At 37.7% G+C, this 7,100-nt stretch overlaps 1 long non-coding RNA gene across 1 annotated transcript; it reads left to right on the forward strand.

The window, feature by feature from the left end:
* Positions 1–915: 915 nt before the first annotated feature.
* On the forward strand, positions 916–5,663 carry LOC148426930 (uncharacterized). The gene is made up of 3 exons (XR_015864817.1): positions 916–1,040; positions 1,582–1,821; positions 5,000–5,663. It is a non-coding gene; the product is annotated as an uncharacterized LOC148426930 (long non-coding RNA).
* Positions 5,664–7,100: the final 1,437 nt, after the last annotated feature.

The raw sequence follows: 7,100 nt of genomic DNA on the forward strand, positions 1-7,100 counted from the left end.
CATCGATACATTTAACACAAGTCGCCAACTTATTTTTTCCTTTGTTCTGGCAGGCACTGACCTGATGTAAGTATATTTGAATGCCTTATAAATACAGAAAACAAAAGAAAAAGATTTTTGAATCCCAAATATACAAATATGAATGTATATACCTGTATGTATGTATGTATGTATGTATGTAAAATTTTATATATTTAGCAAGTTTATCACAAGGACTTTTCCATTGCCATTTTTATTTTGCCCTACACAAAAAAATAATACATACGCTCATAAAACATTACAAAAATTGCAGTCAATCAATCTTTCTCCATCCTTCCATTGTTTCACAATGAGCTCACAATGCCAGAATATATACAATTTACGGGCATGCTCCTCAACAAGCATACATTTTAAAGTTGTTTTATTCATTTTGGATCACATAGGAACAACATGTTTGACAGCCAGGAAGCCGACAGAGAAAAACGAGCACACGAGAACATGGTAAGCGTATCCTTATACGTACATCATAACAAAAATGTCTATTTTGTTACCTCAGTGTTTGAAAAGCCTTGTTTTGCATTATTTTTTAGTTAAAATGTCTTAGCAAACGTGTTTTTTAAGGGTTAAGGCCGAATTGAAAGCAAAAAATACACAATCATGGTTTTAGTTTGTACAGTATTAAAAACAACAAACAAAGTTGTTTAAGGGGAAGGCTTTCCGCCCATCGTGTTATTTTTTTCCAAAACTTTGCACGTTATGCCATTTGTTTGTTTGAAGGTGAAACCGCTTTTCATTTCTGCTGAAAACAAATGATGTCAGGGTGAGTTTGGTTGAGCAAATAATAGAAATGATGATTTTTGGCTTTATCGAGAATATAAAAATATTGATGAAAAACGGCCAAAGTGTACATGTAACTTCCCGATATTGTGAAAGTATCCTGAATGCACCATGTTCTTTGCCAACACGCAGAAGTGTTTGCGATTGTGCACTGTCGGCGTGTTTTAGGATTCGTAATCAAAACCCAGTTGGAGTTTATTGTAAAACTAAACGCACAACAAAAAGTAAGTATTTTTGTCGTGGCATTTTGGATACAATACATGATTGGTTTCAAAAAGCAGCCGGCGCTAATGCTAACGTCGGGGTAAAGTCTTATGGACTGGCTAACAAGAAATTTGCATCGTTTCCCGGTTTTATTACGGTGTCTCTTGAAAAAACGAATACTCACATACAAACGTTGTAGGATCACATACATATAGGTAGTACTTTAATAATACTCGAAGGCACATATTCTTCCCCAATCCCAATCTTTGGAAAATGACTAATAGCAATTATGGTTAAGATCATGTTTCTTCTTTTATAAGCGTGTACTCCATGCATGATGCGGCACAAAATAGACACCGTACAGTAGGTGGGTATGCATCAGAACGAAAATGCAAGGTCATTATAAGGGCCTTTTGTTGACAATAAGTCGAGTTTTCATTTTTATTTTTTTTCATAATTTAAATAACAAATATCAGAACACTCAAATTGACTGTTATTATTTTTCCTTCGTGAATATAGGTTGTGTACATCCTTCTAATGTTTATTTTCTTCTTTACTCAGTTTTATTAGAAATTCATCGACCTACTCAAGCCCTACCTGCCCCAGCAGCTTTGTTCCGCAGCCTCTCACCACGAGAGGCAACGAAAAACGTGCTTAATGTGGGAAAACAGAAACGAAAAGCTTGAGGAGCTTCTGGAGGCCCGGATGGAGGCCCTGGATAGGCAACGGCGATTTTCCCACCAGCTCGACTATGCCAAGAGCCCCGTCAATGCCTTCGTGGGACAGAACAGAAACTTAACGGTGAGTGTCTTGCATCTTTTCCTTTATTGGATAAATCAGGGGTCACTAACTTGGTGCCCGTGGGCATCAGGTTGCTTCCAAAGATCACATGAGTACGCCGCAGGCCCGTTCTGCAAATAATTTGCAAGTAATAGAACAATGTGATGTTCGAGCAGTTTTACAGACATATATTACATTCACATTACATATTACACTTGATTTACATATTAAAAACAGCTGTTCCTTAATGTTTGTGAAAAATCATTAACATGATCCGTGTCTTCACATAAACTGGTAACCCTTTGTATTTCTCAGTACCAAAGAAGTAGCTCTCAGTTTGAAATAACGTTTGCGCTCCCTGGGACAAATTAATAGAAGCACGGTGGATTAGTGGTTAGCATGTATGCCTCACACATTTCTGAGTTGGGGCTTTCCTGTGAGTGGCTTCCAAGTTCCCCATATACCTTTCCTCTTCAAAACATGTTTGTATGTTTGCTTCATTAGTCCAGACAAAATTTGTATTTACAGTATTATTTAGTTCTGTGCGTTCTCACTAGCCTAATCTCAGTACAGTGGGTCCCCGTGTGACGAGATTAATCCGTTCCGTGGTTGGGCTTGTAAGGCGAATTCACCGTATGGCGGGCAATCCAAACCTATGTTAAACAGACAATGCGTTTAGAACCCCAGGAACATCCAACTTGTACATACATATTAAAGATTGGTATCAAAATAGTTTCGCAAGTGCTACGTATACAGTGATCCCTCCTACTTAGCGGTTAATGGGGGTGAAGTCTGAAACCCGCGAAGTAGGGTATCAGTTCCTCGATTTCGATGTACGCCCCAATATAGCCACAGTAACCATAAACAATCTTTTTTTTTTGTGTGTATTTTTTGCCCATTTTATTTCCTTTCTCCTATTATTTAACATTACGTTATCCTTATTAACATCATTAACATTATTGTATATTCATTAAATAACTACTATTACTTAGTTTGTTGAGAATTTGTTCTCAGGACTGGTTATCTGCACCAAGACTCCGGTGAAAGAGTACGCAAGTCATCACGTTGAACTTCACATTTATTTTGGCTCATGTATGGTGTATCATGTAGTATCTGTTGAATAATAAATCAACAACAATCTTTAAGTCAGTAAACTAACATATAAACACTTAATCTATGAATTTACTGTATTTTTAGCCGACATTAGCAGGTTAGCAACAACTAACAACTACTAACTATAAAGTGCAACCTCTACACAAACGAACACTTAAACAGAATAAACACTCATCGCTTACTCAACATAGGCAGTAGCGTGCGTTACCAACATAAATGATAATAAACTATAAATATGAGCTTATGTTGTCATTCACTACGTCACTGTAACGAGCCGAATGACGCGCAGAGAACGTAAAACAGGAAACAGAAATGCAACGCGACCTGACAAATTAAAAGCATGCATTTCAAAATAAGATAAAAACGTCACGAACTCTAACGCTTGAAGAATTCGTAACATAGTTATTAACTAATATGACTTCCTTTTTTGATTAGTACAGTACTGTATAATGTGCTTTTTTGCTTGTTTCAATTTTTGTACATTTTTGCACATTTTTTAAATGATTTTTTATTTTGAAATATTTTTTATTTTTCCTGGAAAAAAACGCCAAGTACTGAGACCGCGATATCTGAGACCGCGAAGTAGGAGGGATCACTGTATATAAAATGCATGTATACAATCAGAAAACATCATAAAAAAAATATAGAAACGATTTATTTCCTTTTGCATGGCGCTTGTTTTGCCCATAATCCGTAGTAAGGGTAACCTAGGCTAGGCTATCTTCGTATTTCTTGATTATCTCCAGCTTCGTTTCCATATAAATCATCTTCTTACTTCTCTCTTTAACATCGCTAGCAATCTTGGAACCCATGGCTAACCCACTCAAGTTTGAATTAAGCAGTAAAATGCACTATAAATATGGTTTTGTAACCACTCACAAATCGAACAAAGCTTTACCGTTGCGCCGTTTTGAAACGAGTGAGGCAGAGTGAGCAGACCAACATCTTCGTGAGGAGCCGCCGACCAATAACAGACCAACATTGTAGTGACGCGTTGCATGGAAGCAGTTTGACGGCAATAGTAACCAAGTGCAATTACCTAAAAACGCCTGCGGATGGAGGCAAAACCACACAAATACACCCAACCCCGTAGGGTCATGACAGTTGTTTTTGTTGCAAAGCGAGGAAAATACTATAAAGAGGGCATGAAAAAACTCAGTATTCCACATCGGAACATGAAAAAAAGACAGGGATGCTGTAACCCGGGGGTCCACAAATCTTCATTTGATTCAAATGAAACCTCATGAAGCAGTGTGATTTAGATGGCACTCTTGGTGTAAAGCTGCAATGGAACTTGAATACATTTGACCATTTCCTTTAACTCGTGGGGAAAATTTTGCCCCAACACGTGCTTTTGATGTTTTTGACGTTTGATATCAAAGGAAAAGCATACAAGAAAACCCACCAGGAGGATATAATATTGCGTAGATTGTCAAAACATGACAACTTTTAATATGCCACACAGACATTGTCCCTTCTAAATGCTTGCAAACGGGAGGTGGAGAGGTAAGTCGGTGTCAAATTTAGCCCAAGTCTGTCTTTCTGTCTTATTCACTCCATAATTGGAAATATTGTCAATTTTGGACGTACTGAAAATGCGATTTATTATCATGGATTTCCCCCGATTTTTGCATGAATCCTTTCAATGGCAACTTGCAAACGGGGCGCAGTAGAATTTTTGTGTTAACACCCCAAAAGCACCAGGTGGCGCTAGTGGCCAATTTCTGATATTTGCAAGCGTTTCAATGACTTTGACGATTGGCGTGCTTCAAAAGTCAATTCTCTAATGATGACATTAGAAATATTCCTATTTCAATTTCGTGAATATGTAAAGATACAGCGTAGTTACTTTTGCTATTGCTATTTGACGATGTTATGACCCTTTCAAAGCCAGCTCAATTTGGGCGATCATAATCGAGACATAATCCCCAGACATCCAGGGGTTAAAGTGTATGTGAGTACCATTCTAGAGAGGCAAATAATTTCACAAGTGTTTCATGAGGCTCATTTTACCATCACCATTTATAGGTCACGATGTTGGAATAAAGAGTGATCAGTCAACAATTGGTGTCTCTTATCTTGACAGGGGTCACCTAAGAGCAAAGACATGCGCAATGAAGATGAGACAAAGACTGAAAAAAATAAGAGTTAAGGCCTGGAGAAGAAAAGCTGGGAAACAAAGTAGCAAGGAAGAAAAGAGTAAGACTGAGCACACAGCAAAAGAGACAAAAGAAAAGGAACGGCAAAAGGAACGCGAGGAGTGCAAGGAGAGGAAGAAGCAGGAGAGGGAAGAAAAGAAGAAGAAAAAGGAGCAAGGAGAAGGAAAAAAAGAAAGAAAGGAACACAAGAGGAAAGAAAAGAAGGAAAAGAAGGAGCGTGAGGAGAAGGAGAGGAAAGAAAGGAAAGGAGTGTGAGCGGGAAGAAAAACAAAACATGCGTACAAAGAAAGATGAAGAAAAGGATGGAAAGAGAAAAGGATGCGGAAAAGAAAAAGGAGACGAGACAGCCTTCCCGATTTACCTTCACTGAGAGGGTTGCAATCGATACTTTCAGTCGGGTGACCAATCCCTGTCCATGTCAATTCGGTACTCCGTTTGGACCTTCTATTCTAGTTTTTTTTTTTTTTTTATCTCAATTGTTTGTAAATAGTACGATATCAGTAAAATGAATCATTTTGCATGCATCAAACTTGTAAATGTATTGGAAATTCAAGTCAAAACATTAGTCATGTAAAAATGCTCATGTACATTTCAAACTTGTTTTATTAAATATGATCTGTTGCAAAACATCATGAAAAATGGTGTTTCACCTCACTTGTCTTGATTTAATTTGACTCACTTTTCGATCACACCCAAAGATTCATTATGGTTCGTTTTTTATCACGTGGTTGGAGTCTGTTTGCTATTTATTTTGCATGTTGACATCTGGACATTAAGCTTGGTTTGAAACAGAAAGAAAAACTGAACTACAAAAGCTATTTATTTCAAGGGAAATACCTGGCACAAACGAAAGTGTGAGTGAGCTTAAAAGCATACAGGGCAGCGCTATATAATATGGTTATCCACAGTCACAAGTTGTTGGATCAACAAACAAACTCATTTTGGGCATTTTATCATATATCAACATCCTTACAAAGAAAGTACAACTTAAAGACAGTAGTGAGCCAGATTTCACAGAGACAAAACAACGTGCTGGTCACCGACTCACAGAGACAAAACAACATGCTGGTCACCGACTGAATGCTCTCAAAACCACACCATCCTTTTCACCAAAAAATGTAATATCAACATCGGTCAGAGGCAGCGCCAAAAAACAAAGATCAAGCCAAACGAAGCACACATGGATAAATCAAATCACTTTTAAAACATCATTATTCTTTGTGGACCGGTACTAGTTGCTCCACGGACCGGTACCGGGTCGTTAGGGACCACTGTTTTAAAAGGCAATACCAGGAGTCGGTATAGACTTTGAGCGCTACTTTCCAGTAAAAAAAAACTGGTGAGGAATGGATTTGTGACCTCTTTGTTAATAAACCAGGTGACTATCGTGGCTGTGCGAGAAGATGATCGCAAAAAACCATTAAACGTATGTTTGAGATTTCCGAAATTCAATCGGTGTGAAGCGGGGTTTTCTGCAGTGACAAGAAACATACTTAGGGTGTCGTTGTCACCCATTACTCCTGGACCGGCTCCGCATGTTGCACAGAAACAAGCTTCGGACTCCCATTAAGTTGGCGTTAATGGTGAGTTAAAATTTTATATTTGTTTTGAGTTGTATTTTTATGCCGCGATAAAAGTGTTGACTAATTGACTATGGTGATAAAAAAAAAGGTTGGGGATCACTGCACAAATGTGTCTTATAAAATTGCAAACTCAGTGGTAAGCAGTTTTTGTGTCTTTAATTTTGCATTCTGTGAGATTTTTGCAACATTTAGTTTTCGATATTGTGCTACAAGAATCATGTGTATAGTTTTAGCATTCAGCCATGGAAGAGGACCAAAAACATCCAACTTTTTTCACGAGGCTTCATCTTCACATATCTGTTTCCCACACACACCTGACAAATTGAAAGTTTAATAGCTGGGCTACTAGACTTATTGCATTCTGCGAGACTCCGTTTGATTATTATTATTATTTTTTTTGTTGACCAATTTTACCAACCTAAAATGTATTTTTCTTTTCTTAAAA

This window comes from Hippichthys cyanospilos, chromosome 2 (assembly GCF_059441005.1).
Source record: "Hippichthys cyanospilos isolate Australia breed blue-spotted pipefish chromosome 2, RoL_Hcya_1.0, whole genome shotgun sequence".
In the NCBI taxonomy this organism is placed as follows: domain Eukaryota; kingdom Metazoa; phylum Chordata; class Actinopteri; order Syngnathiformes; family Syngnathidae; genus Hippichthys; species Hippichthys cyanospilos.